The sequence below is a fragment of the Lemur catta genome, chromosome 25, assembly GCF_020740605.2.
Source record: "Lemur catta isolate mLemCat1 chromosome 25, mLemCat1.pri, whole genome shotgun sequence".
Lineage (NCBI taxonomy): Eukaryota > Metazoa > Chordata > Mammalia > Primates > Lemuridae > Lemur > Lemur catta.
The window spans coordinates 14,249,965-14,267,837 of record NC_059152.1 but is presented as its reverse complement, the minus strand read 5'-3'; the positions used below and the strand labels follow the sequence as shown (position 1 = coordinate 14,267,837).

The 17,873-nt window shown below is 36.4% G+C and overlaps 1 long non-coding RNA gene across 10 annotated transcripts in view; it reads left to right on the top strand.

Moving 5' to 3' along the window:
* Nucleotides 1-17,873, top strand: part of LOC123627572 — a 37,718-nt gene that overhangs the window by 1,136 nt on the left and 18,709 nt on the right. For 5 of the 10 annotated variants that reach the window (XR_006731361.1, XR_006731362.1, XR_006731358.1 and 2 more), the window contains exons 2-12: nucleotides 672-763; nucleotides 1,245-1,334; nucleotides 2,264-2,345; nucleotides 2,759-2,837; nucleotides 2,999-3,063; nucleotides 3,248-3,313; nucleotides 6,411-6,506; nucleotides 7,238-7,270; nucleotides 10,471-10,923; nucleotides 15,366-15,555; nucleotides 16,380-16,576. This is a non-coding gene — a long non-coding RNA (uncharacterized LOC123627572). Of the gene's footprint in view, nucleotides 1-671; nucleotides 764-1,244; nucleotides 1,335-2,263; nucleotides 2,346-2,758; nucleotides 2,838-2,998; nucleotides 3,064-3,247; nucleotides 3,314-6,410; nucleotides 6,507-7,218; nucleotides 7,271-10,134; nucleotides 10,924-15,365; nucleotides 15,556-16,379; nucleotides 16,577-17,873 lie in introns of all 10 variants that reach the window. The other 5 variants (XR_006731356.1, XR_006731354.1, XR_006731359.1 and 2 more) reach the window with 5 other exon arrangements.

Below are 17,873 nucleotides of genomic sequence, written 5' to 3'. Positions count from 1 at the left end.
GAATGAAATGACATAATCCAGGTCTCATATGCTATGCTAAGGATTTCATAAGTTTCCAGAAAGTTTTCAAGAGTTTTAAGGAAGAGGTACATAATCAGTTTCATTTTTAATCTATCCTGTCAGCTGCCAGTGTTGGCTGAAATGGTGAATGAACAGTTTCCGCAAGAAACTCCCATGACAGGGCAGGAGGAACTGAAACCCCATTTAAGAGAGCTGAATCCTCAAAGCTTGATTTTCCATCTTTCTCTTATAAGTGATATATTATTACTATCTTTTGAAATAGTCTTCATCTGGGCATGGTGGCTTATGCACGTAATCCTACCACTTTGGGGACTAAGGTGGGAGGACCCCTTGAGGACAGGAGTTCAAGACTAGCCTGGGCAACATATGGATACACCACCCCTCCACCCCCTACAAAAATACAAGCATGGTGGCACAGGCCTGTAGTCCTGTCTACTTGGAATGCCGAGCCAGGAGATCGCTTGAGACCAGGAGTTTGAGGTTGCACTGAGCTATGATTGTACCCCTGCACTCTAGTGTCAGCAATAGGGCAAGACGCCATCTCAAAATAAAATAAAATGTTTTTCAGAAGATGAAATCTTAAATTATCCTTCCTATAACATAACTTTTATGACCAATTCTGCTAAAATGCAGTATTATTATATTTTTAGAGAAGAAGAACTTGGAGAAACTGCCCAAGCTTACTGGAAAATTGACAATAATGCCATGTATCAAGTTGATGGAAGTAAATCCTTCAATTTTGGTAAGATATAATAGCATCAAAAATTAGCTTGCTATTCTTTTGCTATTAAGAGTACAGAAGGCTTATCAGTAATACTAGATTAATTACTAAAGATCAGACTAAGGCTTTTATAAACTGCTTCATTGAAAATGAAAAATTGTTTAGCCATCATGTATGATAAGTGAGATAATAAATTGATATTTAAAGCACAGTTATATAATTTGTATCCAGACAGATTCCAGACCCCCATGTGCAACCACTATGGCCTACTGCCTTGTAAAAACACATAGGATCATTAACTTGTAGTATATTTTTTGTCTTTGAGGACCAAAACATTTTACCTCTAGGAGAGGTTTTTTCAAAGGACCAGTTGAAAAAAATACTGTCTTAAATATTTTATCATCCTAGATTGACAATTTTATTTCTTTGGGTAATTACTAGTTCAGAATGAAAACACATTTGATTTGTTTGGTTTAACTTCAAATGTGTTGTTGTTTTGTAGATCGTGTCTTTCATAATAATGAAACTACTAAAAATGTGTATGAAGAAATAGCAGCACCAATCATGGATTCTGCCATACAAGGCTACAATGGTTTGTATTCACTCAGTGTTGCAGAAACATTTTAGTCTTGGGTGTCTGTGCAACATGTATTGATAGTTTTATCCACTGCAGATTCATTTTTAAATCTGTGTGTGTGTGTATTTTGTTGGTTCAGGGACTATATTTGCCTATGGGCAGACTGCTTCAGGAAAAATGTATACTATTATGGGTTCAGAAGATTACTTAGGACTTATGCCCAGGGCAATTCATGACATTTTCCAAAAACTTAAGAAGGTAAATAACTTAGCTGAATTTCTAGTATATACTGGTAAAAGTAGCAACAATCTTAGTGTTTTTCTTGTGTAATAATAAAAGGAAATAAATTTACAGTTCTCTCTTGATTATCCATGGGGAAAGAAGGGAGGCATAACATAGATTTACTTTTATCCCAACAAACTTACTTTTTAAAGCTTAAAGTTCTTTTATTCTTTCCCTTGAATCCTACAACAGTAATACTTTCAACAAAAAGTATTCATTAAGGAACAGGAAAATCTTGTCAGAATGGTTTGCTCCTCATTGCCTTTGTTTAACTAATGGTGACTATAAAGGAACAGTAAAAAGTGGGTGTTGGTAAAGGAGAAGGGAAGTAGAAGGCCAGGGCAGGCAACCTAATTAGTTAAGAGTTGGTTTTAAATTGGCATCTTCATTAAAATAAGAACATCTAATGGTAGAGTTTTATTTTGAGCCTGGAGAGTTGGAAAGAGTGCTCTCCTCTTCTAATTTTACGATACATTACTTTTCATTATTTCTGAAACAATGCTTTTATATTTTTGTGTTTATTATTGTCAACATAGAATCATGGGTTTTGTTTTACAAACATAACTTCCTTCTTTACCTCTTTAATATAAGCACACAAGCATAAAATACTAGGTTTTCATAATTTGGTGCTCACTGATGCTTTTACATATTTTTACTTCCAGTTTCCTGATAGGGAATTTCTCTTGCATGTGTCTTACATGGAGATATACAATGAAACCTTTAATAATTCGAGAAGATGTCAATGTGAGTAACAAACATTATAATCAACTTACTTATTGGGATTATTGTTCTTGAATATTTACCTTTAATTTTTAAAGTGTCTGCTGTTTTTGTGGTTTTCTTTCTTCCTTTTTTGAAGTGTTTATAGACATTGATTTTTTAAATAATATGTATAGTTTTAAAATACTGATAGCTCTAATAGGCTTAAGTGCCTAAAAATAGCAATATGGAAGTATCAAGTTAGAATTTAGTGTGCTTTGGTATAGGAAATAAATTGTATTCATGGAGTTGCTTGTTATATTCTTATAGAATAATGATTCCATTTTCCACCTTTAACTTCCACAAATGAACTCTAATAGTTTGTACCTTCTTTTTGAAAAGCAGACTTTTCAGTGACTTCTATTTCTTTAATCTTTCCACAATTAAACTTGTTTCAGAGGAATGTGTATGTTGCTGATCTCACAGAAGTGGTTTATACATCAGAAATGGCTTTGAAATGGATCACAAAGGGAGAAAGTAAGACTTTCTGCTGTATTTCTTTAAAATCGTTATAAAAGCTATCTTTTCAATCAAGTGTGTTTAGGCTTCAAATCATACTTTATTAAGTTAAAATAAAAATTACTATGTCTTGTTGGATTTTAATATATGTGCAGCTGAAATATAACTCATTTTTACAGGGAACAGCCATTATGAAAAAACAAAAATGAATCAGAGAAGTTGTTCTCATACAATTTTTAAGATGGTAGGTAATATTCACTCTCTCTCTCTGTCTTTCTCTCACTTTTAAAACATCTGATGGTAGGATTTTACTTTGAGCCTAGAGAGTTGAACTGGACGCGCTCCTCTTCTTATTTTATGATACTTTATTTTTCATTATCACGTGTAAGAATGCACTGCTTTGTATACAAGTTGCCTTTTCTATCTAGATTTCTGAAAGCAGAGAGACGGATGAGCCTTCTAATTGTGAAGGGTCTGTGAAGGTGTCCCATTTGGTGAGTATAAATGAGCTAAGATAATGTACTGTATGGGCCTAAACAACAGTTAATTCAGCTGCTGGGTATTTGGTCTAATATGAACTGTTATTTAAATGCGGGGGAGGGGAACTATAAATTGGCAGTTTCATCTTGTCAGTAGCATCAAATTACTAGCTGTAGGAAAAATTCAGAGGGTCTTTCTTCCCGTTATGTCATGGCTGTCATCTCCTAAAAGTTAGATGTAGGAACTATAGCAGTTGAGGCTTTCTCTACCCACTAATGAAGTAGGATTTTTTTTCTGTACACATTTAAGAGTTTAAGTGCTCTTAGAATTTGGGAATTTCTTTTTTTTAATCTCAGCCAATATCATTTAGACTTTTGTGATTAACAGAAATCTAGGTGGGATGGTTAAAAAATAAATCACATTATTGAAGGCTTTTCTTAAGTATAATAAGATAATATATTTTGTATTATATACATAGTGTTTTAGGCTATAAATCTCTTGAAGATGGAAGAAGAGTGATACTGCATTCATCTTTGTAGCCCCAACACATGTATATTACATAGTTTATGTTCAATACATGTTTGTTGAATAAGTGAATATAAGCATTATGCAAACATTCCTTTTTTCCACAAAGTAAACTTCTCATTTCCTTCTTGCTGCATGGTATCACTGTCTTTCTTGCTCCTTTCCTCTTCTTTACCTTTATTGCTTTATTCTCTGTTTTCAGGGCCTTAGTTCTTTAGCTTGATGTGGATATGATTTGAAAAACTTCAGGGGAAGAAAGTAATAATATGTTTATTCATTTTCATATTTTGTAAAATCAAATTCTTGATATCCAATCCTAACTTCACCTTAGTTATTTTGGTAGAAAAGTATATAACTTATTTTAATCTTTAATTTTTATTTTAATCTTTTGATATTTAATCTTTAATCTTGTTTTAATTTAACAACAGAAAAACCTAAAACCTAACCTCTGTTTTGTATTCCGACCGTGGCCTTTGATATTTCACTATAATTTAACATTTCTTTTAATAATTTAGCTTTAATACTCTTGGCATCATCAGTGATGTATTTGGTGATTTCCTCCGATTCCTTGATGCTCTGTCATTTATGGTCCAGGTGGTCCAGCCCTCCAGACTACCCAACAACTGTAAGAATCTTCTTGGAAAGAAGTCTTCCCTAAAGAGTCATCTCCTGGCTCTTTAGAGGTGGAGCTTTATTCTGTCTAGATTTTGAGGTTGTCTCTTGGCCTTGGTGGGATAATAATACTCAGTTTCTCTTAGCTCTGTTCCTTCCCTGTTTTCTGCTGTGGCTTCTTTTGTAATCCCCTACTAACAAAAACTCGGAAGTGTTATGTAGCTTTTCTTACTTGACGTTCTTGCCCTTGGACATTCTATCATCATTTCTGTGTTGATTACTGCCAAACATATATTTTATAGTCTCTAAGTCCTAATTCATATCTTCCTAAAGATTGTTATAATTGTGTCCCGCTGTTATCTCAAACTTCAGTGTACCTAAAACCAAATTAATTTCTTCCTACCATAATGAATATTCTTTTCTTCTGATAAAACAAGCATTATCTCAGTTATCTGGGCTGCATACCTGAGTTTTTTGACTCATCTTTTCCTGCCTTTCTCTTTGTTCACTTGTCCCATTTCTTACTGATTCTACCTTTGAACATTCCTATGGGTGTTATACTCATTTAGGGTCTCATCTCTTTTGAATTACTACCTCAGTCTCCTCAACTCCGGTCTTCCTTTCTTCAGTACATCATACAGATTTCTAATATACTCACAACTGCTTCATTATGTTGTCTTTCCTGGACAAGATCTGGCCACTCTTCACCAGTTTAACTTTACTTCCTTCTATTCCACAGGAGCCCCTCTCTCATAGACTGGGCCTCTTAGTGTCTTTGACTATGAAAGCTGGTTGCCATCTATACCTTCCTCCTACTGCCTTCATTACTACTTTGCCCATTTATTATGCGTCTAAGTCATGGTAGTGGATATTATGCAAGAAAAATTACACCTCTTTGAGTATTTTAGAGAAAGAAGTATATGAGGTAGTACTATAAAACAGTATCACATAAATACCTGTGTACTCTTGAAAATCTCCATAGAGAGAGATAACTTAAAACTCATTCTTTTTAAGATAGGGTCTTGCTCTGTTGCCTGCGTTAGAGTGCAGTGGTGTCATCATAGCTCATTCCTACCTCAAATTCCCTGGCTCAACCAATCTTCCCTCCTCAGCCTCCCAAGCTGGAACTACAGACACGCTGCCATGCCTGGCTCATTTTTCTGTCTTTATAATTTATAGAGATGGGGTCCTGCCATGTTGCTCAGGCTGGTCTTAAACTCCTGTCCTATCCTCCCATCTCACCTCCCAAAGTGTTAGGATTACAGGTGTGAGCCACCGTGCTCAGTCTCTAACTTTCTTTTAACACATTCAGAATACTTAATGAACCTTTATCATGTTCTGAGCATGCTGCTGGGCTCTAAGATTAAAAGAGTAAACAAGACATCCCTGCGCTAACTCAGAGGTAGTATCCCTAGCCCAAACTGCTGTCACCTCGCACTTGGATCCCTACACCAGCCTCCCAATGAGGCTGCTTGTTGCCATTCTTGCCCTTCTTGAATCCATCCTCCATCCAGGGGCCACAGTGGATCCTTTAGGAAGTTGAAACAGGTCGTATAACTCCCTTGTGTGAAGCCCTCCAATGGCTTCCCAATGCATTTAGAAAATACAGACTTCTTAAGCTTGCTCACAAAGTCCTGCATAATCTGATGCCTACCTACTTCTCTTACCCTATCTTCTCCTGTCTTCACTTCACCAACTGTCCCACTTTGTTTTTGAACACACCAACCACATTCTGCTTTGTGACCAGGTGTGCTGGCTGTTCTTTCTGACTACACTACAGTTTGCCTTGATCTTTTCATAACTGGCCCCAACCTCTCTGTCACTTAGATCTTAGATTAATGCCAGGCCTTTCCCTGCCAACCAGTCCAGCGAATCTACTCAATCCCTCCCTCTATCCTCTTCCAACTCTGTTATCTCTGTTACACTCATCACAATGTGTTTCTTATTTGTCTGTCTTTTTTCTCTTCTAATCAGCAGTCTTTCTGTACAATGTAAGTTCCGTGAGAGCAGAGACCTTATTTGTTTGGTTCATTGCTGTATCCCCGCACCTAATGCACCACCTGGAGCATGGTAAGCACTCATTTTTTTCAGTAATATTTGTGAAATGAGAGAAAGGTCCATGCTTTTAAAGATGCTGCAGCACAGTTAGTGACAAAAATGACTAGCCCAATAGAATAAGTGCTCTAAGAGTAAGTCTCATCTGTAAATAAGTCTGTAAGTATTTATTAAGAGTTCTGGATATGCAGTTGAAGGAGCAGTTCATTCAAGATGTAGGGGGAGAAGGGTAAAGTATGCAAAGCTATCTTGAGGAGGTAACATTTGCCCTGGTTCTTGAATAAAGAATAAGGGCAGACTAGAACATTAGAACTAACTGAACAAAGGCAATAGCAAAAAGCTGCTGCTTGGAGGTATAGAAGTTTGGGGGGGTGTTTGGAGAATAGTGAGCAGTTCAGCTAGAGAGGTAAGAGTAAGGGCTGGATAGACATAAAGCTGGAGCAGTGGAAGTGCCAGGTTGTGAAGAATCATTCACCATGGCATCGCTTTGGACTTTGTGGGAAACAGAACCTACACTGGCAGAATTATGGAGAATATATTATAAAGAAAGAAGGAAACATAGAGAACAGTTTGACTCAGAAAAGGGAATGCCTCAACAGTGAGCTGGGAAGCAAGGATACAGATGGGATATTCAGATATGGCATGTATTTAAAATGTTCTTTTGATAGTTTGGATTTTATTATATCAAAATACCTTTCCTAAAGATTTATTTCATCTATCTTACAAGAATTTGGTTGACCTTGCAGGCAGTGAAAGAGCTGCTCAAACGGGAGCTGAAGGTAATAAAAACTCATGAAATACATTGGTCTTTTTTTTTTAATAGGATGCCCAGTTTAATTTGAATTTATAATAATCAAGGAATATTTTACTATAAGTATTTCTCAAATATTGCATTATGGAAATACCAAAATGGTATTTAAGGTAATAAAAAATAGCAAATGTACTGACAGACTATCAAATATTGCATGAGACATACTTAATACTGAAAAATTATTCATTGTTTACCTAGAATTCAAATTTAACTGGGCACCCTTTATTTTAGTTTGCTAAGCCTAATACAATCAAAGAAATAGTCTTAATGTCTTACTGTTCTTTTATTGGATAAAAAGTACCACAGGAGATTTTTAGAAACTGATAAAGTACTAATAGTAATCGTTTTCTGATAAAAAGTTTTTAACATAAAAATTAGCATCTGATCAGCATGCAGTGAGATGGGTTTTTTAAAAAAATTAGCATTTGTATCTGGCTGATTATTTGCTTTGGGCTACTGTAGCATCAATTAAAAAACTAAAATTATACAATTAATAAGATTGTATAGTTTGAAAGCCCATGAGAGTATCATGAAAAATCATCTAAAGTTTGAAAATTAATAAGGAAATTAAGAAAGTGAAGTACAAAATTAATATACAGGTATAAATAACTCATAAACAAAAACCAGGTATAATATTTAGCAGACAAAAAGACTCCATTTACAATAATGATTCAAAAGATGTGATACCTACGAAGGACTGCAACAAAGTTTGCACAAGACTCATATAAAGAACACCTTAAATTAGACATGAAGGATGCAAATACTTGGAAATATGGAAAAGCATACTTAGATGGGAAGATTCGAAATCACAAAGATGTCAGGCCTCTTTATGTTAATTTCTAGATTTATCACAATCCTAATAAAAATAAAATAGTACATTTTTGTGTGGTTTAGATAAGGTGATTTTAAAATTTGTATGGAAAAATAAAAAAAGACAAGACTAGCTAGGAAAATTCTGAAAGTGCAATTTAGCCCTACAAAATAGTAAAACATATTATGATACTGTAGTAATTAAAGCAGTGTGAATTGTCAGCCCCCTGGAAGAGAATAGAATGTCCAATAAGAGTTCCAAATACATACAGAACTTAGAATATAATAAAGATGATCTTTCAATTAGTGAGGAAAAGACAGCTTATACCTGAGTTGATAGCCATTTGAAAACAAAAAAGGTTGGATTCATACCTCATACCATACACCAAGGAATGCATTATAAATGACTCAAAGAAGTCAGTGTCAAAACAGAATCACAGAAATTATCAGAAGTCAACTTGCAGTGGGAAAGACCTATTCTAACTATGACACAAAGTAAAGAACCTTAAGAGAAACCAGTAGAAAACCGGGCAAAGAATATAAATAAATACTTTGTAATGCTTAAATGGGTTTAGTTCATGACTGCAGTCTTGCCATACGCCATGAAAAGAGCTGCTGATCCAAGGAAGATGAGATTTGTGCAGCAGAGCTGAGCTCATTAGTAGAGCCACTCAACCAAGCCTGGCCTACATCCAAGCCAGTCTATCCTCAGAACTGCGGATAAGAAATAAATGTTTGTTTTAGCTGATTTGTTAAGTAGCAATATTACAACAATAGCTAACTAATGAACCTGTGAAATAACATCTATTCAAAATTATTTGTTCCAGTATTTTTTGCATAAGCAATGAATTGGAAATCTACATGTCCCTTAACAGGGGGCGGGGTAAATAAATTTTGGTACATTCATACAATGGAATTCTGTGCTATAAAAGAATGAAAAAGACCAGTGTTTACTGATATGGAAAATTTTCAAGATATGTTACCAAATGAAGAAAAGCAAAGTACAAAGTAGTGCGTATAGACTGTGAATATTTGTATAAATAAGGAAGGGAGGAAATGAATATATGGACTTGTGGTTTTAAAAATCTCTGGAAGAATAAACATAATGATACGTGGTTTCTTGGTAGAGGGACAGGAACTGGTTGAATGGGGGATAAAAGTGGAAGGCAGCTTTTTCAGAGTGTGCTTATTTTTTTCTTTATGAGCCATGTAAGCACAGTTACAAAAAGTAAGAAATTAGAGACTAATTTCATTGTAAGTCCATAGTTGCCTTTATTTAGAGGTTAAAAAAAATAGATCTGAAGTATTAGAGGAGCTCTTTTAGGAAACAGGCTTTTTATCCCTCATTCTTTTTTCCCTTTTCATCTTATTCTTTTTACTATTTCTCTCAGGTGATAACATTTTTGATTCACTTAATAGCTGATAGCAATAGGAAGAGAGCTCCTCCTACCAGTGAGATATTAAAGGTAGACTCGGGTCTAATACTAAGCATAAACTTTAGCATCTGATCCTTTAATTTCTAGTTTATTTTATAAACAACTGATAAATAAGTTTATCATCTAGAAAAGGAGACAAGTTTAGTTTTCATATTTGCATAACAAATTCAGGTGTATGACTCAAGGGAGGCTGTAATATAAATCGAAGCTTATGTATTTTGGGACAAGTGATCAAGAAAGTTAGTGATGGACAAATTGGATAACTTTATCCCATTGCACACTTTCCAAGTAATGCTTATGTTTTCCATTATATTGAAAATTATCGTATTTTGCTGACTCAAATAAGTGTACTGATTTCTTCCATATATTTAAAAGTTTTTGTGATTCTTTCTATTTTAAATATTTACAAGTTGTTAGTTTTAATCTGCCTCATATAGCTTGTAAAGAATTAATTTTTAAAACTGTGGCTGATTTAAGTGTTCCACATTAAAAACCACCTTCTTTTGTTATATAAAAATTCTTTTTTTTTTTTTCTTCCTTTTTTAAATTCCCCTCCCTCATTCCCTCTTCTCCCCCTGGCCTCCAGCTCCCTCCTCCCCCTCCCTCCCTGCGCCGCTGCCGCCGGCTGAGGACTGGGCTCCGGGCTCTGGTAGGAAGCGCTGGGAGCGGGGCGCTTTGAAAACACTGATCTGGGTGTTTTTAAAACCTCCTTTGGAAAAATAATGGCCAACTCGACGGAGAAGGCGCCTCCGGACGAGCGGAGAAAGGGACTCGCTTTCCTGGGCGAGCTGCGGCAGTTCCACCCCAGCAGAGGGCGACAGCGGAACCGGGGCGGCGGCGGGCGAGCCGGGCGAACGGGGCTCTCCCGGCCGGCCGGGCGCGGGGCCCGGCTGACAAGCGCGGGGCTTTCTGTCTCCCGCAGGTCGCCTTTTAAAAAAATCCCTGCGGTGGCTGGGAAGGAGCCGAGTCTTCACGGTCTCTACAACAGAGTCACTACTTGTGGGCGGATTCGCGAAGGTGAGTGGAAGTCTTAAGTTGTATTTCCCTCTCTCTGACCTCCTCCAAAAAGTCTCCTTTGACCCCGCCCGCGGGGGCAAAAGGCGTTCTTGGCGCTCGGACGGCGGCGGGGCTGCTTTTGGCCTGGTGGCTCGCGTGTGCGCAGCTGGCGCGGGGCTCGAGCGGGCGGGAGGGGTCTGTATATAAAAATTCTTCATCTTTTTCTTCCTAAACTCATTTTTTGCTAAGCGGTTTCATAAGTTATCGAGATGGCAAATTAACATGAATTCTCCAGAATTCCTTCGGAGGAAATGCAAAAACACATATTATCTGCACAATTACTCCGGTGTCTTTTGATGAAACCCTTACAACTCTCCAGGTGAGTTAGATTTTTAGCTCAACTCAATATGGAAGAAGATCAACCTTAAGAAGAAAAAATTACCTACTAAAATTAGGCATAGGTTTTTTAAATTGATTATTACATTTGTTATAATAAAATTGATGTGTTATCTACTAAATAGAATTCCTTAATTTAATTTTCTCAGACTTAATTTCTATCTCACCTCCATGATTTTTGCCACATCCAGCACTATTTTACTGAAATTGACTTGACATTTTCCTTTGAGTCACTTTTTATACTTAATGTATGATAAAAGAAAACTTTTATATCATTCCTATCAATGAAAAACTATTACCTGCCACAAATAGAAGGTAACAAAAAATTATGTGTATATAACAAAATAATTCTTAAATTCCTGCCACCTGTTTCCTTTCTTTGTTCTAAGCCAAAGGCCTGTATTTACTGTTTTAAAAAGGAATGGAAAAATGAGAAATGTCAGTGGAATAGCTTTCTCAAAGAAAGATTTGATGTTATTTAATGGTCACCTTCATGTACCCGCTTAAAGTTACTTGTGGTACTCATACTCTGAAAAGCATTCCTTTAGCTGTTGAGCACTGTACCAAGGTAATGTCAGAGGTACAAAGATAGAAACTGGAGTCCCTGGCTTAACAGAATTTATGAATTCTGTGACAAGGCCGATAACACTTGTCTTCTAACGTGATTGCCTTGAATTAATAGTTAAGTGAGTAATAAGTAGGATATAGTTAAAAGGAAAGAAAGAGACCTTTGGCTGGAAGCAAAACGTCAGAGTAGAGGGAACATTTGCTTTGGACCTTGAGAGGTAAATGGTATCCCAATAAGCTGGTGTTTGTAGGTTCTCTGTTAGTATCTGTCTTCAAAATATCTTTTTTCTTCTGAAGACTATCAGCCAGGGTATGTTACAGAGCACTGTTATAAGAACATGGAATGTTCTCTGTGTTCAAGAGTATTAATGCAACTAGAACAGATTAAGGAACATGTAGCTTTTCTTAAATTATGAAAAACAGAGGGCTCATCATTGTGAGAAGCCCCCTGTTCTGTTGTTTAACACCCTAATTGAAACATGTCACTGATGACATGATTGCAGCAACTTGAACTTAACATGCTTCTCCACCTGTGCTCTGACCAGTGTGTCACCTTCCTGGCCCCTAGTCATTGGAGTTTATGGCCCCAGGTTTATTACATGTCTACCACATGCCAGGTCCCATGCTGGGTGCTTTACCTCAGGAGATAGGCTTTATCGCTCCATTTATGCACAAGGAAACTAGGGCTCAGAAAGGAAATTTGGCAGTTGCCCAAGTTTACACAGCTAATAAATTGTTAGAATAGCTTGAAACCAAGTCTAAGTTCAAAACTTGGGTATAGAAACATTTTCACAAATATAATTTTATTTCCTGCAAGCTTAATGTCTGTATCTTTTTATAGAGTACATAGATATATAGATGGAGTTATGTTTTACTTAATTCCCTGGAAAACTTTGTGGCAGTTATTGTAGTCATCCTGTTGATGGAAATGGCTCGGTAACTTCCCCAGTTAAGAAGTGCCAGAGCTAGAACCTGAACTCTAGCACTGAGAGAGGGCTAGAAAGCAGATTCTAGGCAGATAATAGAAACATGTGAAGTGGCTATACCAAGCTTGCAGATAGGCAGTTTGATTCTTAGTCTCTTGTTTTAGCTGCTAATTCATACTGCCTACTATAAACATAAGCCAGCATTCAGCCTTGAGCTACAATGCGTACTAGATTGAATTCACTCAAATTTCTCATCAGACTTTGTTAATGTTCATTCAAAGCATGGATATTCAAAGACTAAAAGAAAAAGCATCAAAATGATAAGAATGGTTGTTCCTGGTTTTCTTTGTAATGTTTAAATTTTTTTTTAATTTCCACAATAATAGTATTTCTTTAATCCAAAATCAAAAATAACAATTTCCTTTTGGTTTTAAACATAAAGGTCTTAATTTATTTCTGGTCTACAGAACATGTTAAAATGTTAGGGTTGGAACTACTTATTGTTAAATTTGAATGCATTGTTAAGTTGAATGAATTGTAATTTCCTTTAGAAGCTCCTGAAGAGATAGTCAGAGATGAATAATCACTATGAGTGCTTAAATGGATTCTCTCTTGACTTGGAGACAGAAATTGAAACCTAAAAAGAGCTTTCAATTAGAATAAAAGCAAATCTGTCACTTCCAGATTTGCAAACCAAACAGATTCAAAAACTTCTTACCGCAAACCAGAGATGTTCCATGGAATTTCATAGAATCATAAAGAAATTTAAGGTACTGCCTTTTTTAGTAATATCTTTATAGATATAGCTATAAATTTCAGTTCAAACTTCAGTGTATTTAAGTCCTGCTATGGGTGCTGGCATATTTGCTATTTTGTGTACTTACTACCAAATTAAATATTACATAGGTCTGTAAATAATACATACAGGATCTTCAGTATTCCTAATACTTGTTCATTCAACAAGGCCTGAGCTCTGCCTGTGGGTCTAGACACTGCCAGGGTGCTCAGGAGGCAGATGTGAACAACATCTGAAAGATCTCAGTCCAGCTTGGAGTTCGTTTTGTAGATGATAGGCCGTCATTGGACGGTTATTTTGAGTGGTGGCAGTAACAGGATCAGATGACCATTGAGGTACTTCAGTACAGAATAAAGAAGAAATGAGTTTGAGGGGGATATTTCTTCAAGTGGTAGAAAGAAGAGACAAGAGGCAGTTACAATAGTCCAGATGAGATACTTTGTGTGACTATATTACTAGGGAAGGTTTCATGGTGCTGGAGAGGACAAAAGGGATTAAAGCAATATTTAGCAGCTTAAAATGGTAGGTCCACATGATAGATTGTGGAGGTAAGGGAGAACAGTTTAGATGGAGTCCCAGGATTTGGGCTCAGTCAGGTTTGTGAATAGTGGTACCATTAATTGAGATAAAAAAGAGAAGCTTGGTAGGTGAGGCAAGAGAGACCAGGTGATTAAACTGAGATATTTTGAGGTTGAAAACCTTATAATGGAATATCCAAGAAGAGAAACCAAGTAGGCATTTAGTTGTGATTCTGAGGTTTGTCAGGAGAAAAGTCGGGACTAAGATTTGAGATTCATCAGCATACAGGTGACAGGTAATAGAAGAAGTGTGAGGTAAGATCATCCAGAAAGCATCTGAAGAATAAGAGTCTTGGGCTAAGAAGAGAACTCTGGAAAAGATAAATGTCTAAGAGGCAATAGCAGAAAAGGGTTCAAGGTTGGAAAAGTCAATGAGACAGGAGAGAACTGAGTGAAAGTGGTATTGCTTAAGTCAGTGGAGAAGAGTGTAAAAAGTGAAATGGTCAAGGCCTGGTGCAGTGGCTCACAGCTGTAATCCTAGCACTCTGGGAGGCTGAGACAGGAGGATTGCTTGAAGCCAGGAGTTCGAGACCAGCCTGAGCAAGAGCAAGACCGCGTCTCTACAAAAAATACAAAAAATAAGCCAGACGTAGTGGTGCAGACCTATAGTCCTGGGAGCCATGCACCATACTACTACTCAGGAGGCTGAGGAGGGAGAATCACTTGAGACCAGGAGTTTGAGGCTCAGTGAGCTGTGATAACGCCACTGCTCTCTACCTCGGGCAACAGAGCAAGATCTGTCTCAAAAAAGAAAAAGATGAAATGGTCAAGAGTGGCAAAGACTTGGGAGAGCCAGAATATGGACTGGTGATATCCTCTCAATTTGGTAATAATAGAGCTCATTGGTGACCATTCTCAGAACCATTTTCATTGGGTGGTAGGGAAGAGGCCAAATTATAAGAGGTTAAGAAATGGTGGAAGTTGAGCAATTGGGGAGCAGTTATCTCCTAGGTGGATTGCCCCTCAGGCCCTGATAATTCTTCCTCAAATCCTGGCAATCAGACATCCAGAACTTATTCCTGAGGTCTACAGATACATATGGCATTCAAGTCATTGTCACCTTGAAGTCAAACATCTAAATATGCTTAACAAGGAAGTTTTGAGGTATGTAACATCATCTGTTTGGTTACCCAATCAAGGAGGGGAAGAGAAGATGTTGAAAATGAGTCTCAAGTGTCTAACTAAAAAACCTGGGTGATTGGCAATATAATTAACCAAAAAGAGGGCAATAGAAAAAGGAGTAATCATTATAGGGAAAGGGATCATGTTACATTTTAAACATACTGAATTTGAGGTACTTATAAGACATCCATGAGGCATATCTAGTAGGAAGTCAGAAATATGGAAGTAGAGGTCTGGAAGTTATTCTCCCAAGATGCTGAGAAGAAAACATTAGGGATAGAGAGAAGCTCCTTACCTGTTCCTCACTTATCAGAGTATATAGATAAATAAGAAATGCCATCCTACCTCATAGTTTCAAGGATTAAAACTTCCTCTAAATGTGATAAAAGTTTCATTTTCCAATTTGTTTAATTTTTTTCTGCTGGTGTGTATTAAGCTATATTACAAAGATGAAAGAAGAACAACATGAATCCATCAATAAATTTGAAATGGATTTTATTGGTGAAGTGGAAAAGCAAAATAAATTGCTAATTAAAATACAGCACCTTCAACAAGATTGTGATGTACCATCCAAGGAATTCAAGGTTCAACTCAAGTTGAACCAGAATATGGATCTACATATTGAGGTATAAATGGATTTAATTAGATTTTAAGTCATTTTAACAAATAGAAAGGGGTCTTCTCATGTGCTTAGAGCCATTTTTATTTAACATAAGTTAAAGATAGGGTTGCAGAGTGATGACTGGCAAGACACAAAGGCTGCCAAGTAATGGACTAGCCTCCCTACCCACCTCCATAGATAGAGAAAAACAGATTTAACATTAGCAAGTGGGAATTCATAGAACCTCAGAACAAGTTTCCAAAATGCCTTCTAAAACTTCTTTCATCTGTGCTAGGAGTCAGAAACTTTTTGTTGCAACAACTCCATGTGGAGTGTGTTACTTTAACCCAAAAATGTGAGGCTGGCATCCAGCTCCTAACATGCATGTTGTATGTAAAAAGCTACATTCAGAAGCACTTCATGAAGCTGGGCATGGTGGCATGCACCTATAATTGCAGCTCTTCTAGAGGCTGAGGTGGGAGGATCACTTGAGCCCAGGAGTTCAAGACCAGCCTGGGCAACATAGGGAGACTCAGGAAAAAAAAAAAAAAGGAAGCACTTCATGTATTCTGATAATGAACTGTACATTTATCATTTTGACAGGTTCTAATTCTAACGGGTAGAATCTATTACATTACCTATACTGCCAAAATTTTATTACAAAAATAACTAGAATAAAGTTTTAAATTAGAATTATATTTCTTAGTTTACTTTAAGACATTAAGAAGAATAAAGGGCCATAGATACTGTACTTTTTTATGATCTTGTATCATGTATGATAAAATTTATATCATATTTGGATAAAAACTTTCCTAATGTTCAGGCCCTTCAATGCTTATTCTTCAATAGGAAATTCTTAAAGATTTCTCAGAAAGTGACTTCCCAGCATAAAGACTGAATTTCAACAAGTTTTAAGTAATAGGAAAGAAATGACCCAGTTTTTGGAAGACTGATTGAATACTCATTGTGAAAAGCTTAAAAATGGCATCCAGAAAGAAAACTATAGAATTTGTCAAGTGAATTACTTCTTTAACAACAAAATAATTGTAAGTATTAATTTTTATTATACCACCTCATTCTTGTTATTTGCTTTAATTTTTTTACCTCCTTAAAGGGGGTTAGAGCAACTTAATTTTAAGTATTTTTTAAAATTTGTTAGTATATACTTTATAAAAATTGGTTGTGTAAAACATGTTCTTCCTCTAATGTGTTATGGTTCCTTAAGATAATTAAATATATCAATTTATGCTGATAAAGGTAACAAAATATTGATGTGTAATATTCAGTTTCCACTTGCGGAATCTTGAATCCTCTTGCTGTTCTCTGTCCCATCTCCTCACAGCTTTTGTAAGAATTGAGCCTTTTCCCCGAGTAGCCTCAGAGATGGTGAGACATGAGTCCACTTCAGGGCTTTGGGCAACAGCTGCGGTAAAGCCATAGCCAAGCCTGGCCAGCTACGTTAGTAGGGCCCCATGTGCTAAATCCTTGAACTTTGAGGTTCAAAAATGTAGCTTGTTTCTTATTACTAAACTTTATTTTTCAAGAGCAGTTTTCAGTTCACAGCAACATTGAGCAGAAAGTATGGAGAATTCTCAGTTACCTCATCTCCACAAGCACACATTCTTTCCAGCTGTCGTCATCCCATCCCAGAGTAGACTATTTGGCACAATTGATGAACCAGTTGATGAATTGATACTTCATTATCACCCAAAGTCCATAGTTTACATTAGAGTTCACACTTGGTGTTATACATTCTATGAGTTTTGACAAATGTATAATGACATGTATCCATTTTTACAGTTATCCTACAGAATAGTTTCACTGCCCTAAAAATCCCTTGTGGGCTCTGCCCATATTCATCACTCTCTTCTCTAACCCCTGGCAAGTGCTAATCTTTTTACTGTCTCCATAGTATTGCCTTTTCCAGAATGTCATATGTTGGAATCATACAGTATTTAGCCTTCTCAGATTGGCTTCCTTCACCTAGTAATATGTATTTAAGTTTTCTCCTTGTCTTTTCATGGTTTTATAGCTTATTTGTGTTTAACACTGAATAATATTCCATTATCTGGATGTACCAATTTACTCATCTCCTGTAGGACATATTGGTTGCTTCTAAGTTTTGGCAATTATGAATATAGCTATTGTAAACATACATAGGCATCTATTTGTGTAGACATACATTTTCAACTCTTTTGAGTAAATATCAAGGAATGCAATTGGTGGATCCAATAGTAAAAGTATGTTTAGTTTTGTAAGAAACTGCCAGACTGTCTTCCAAAGAGGCTATACCATTTTGCATTCCCACCAGCAGTGAATAAGAGTTCCTGTTGCTCTACATCC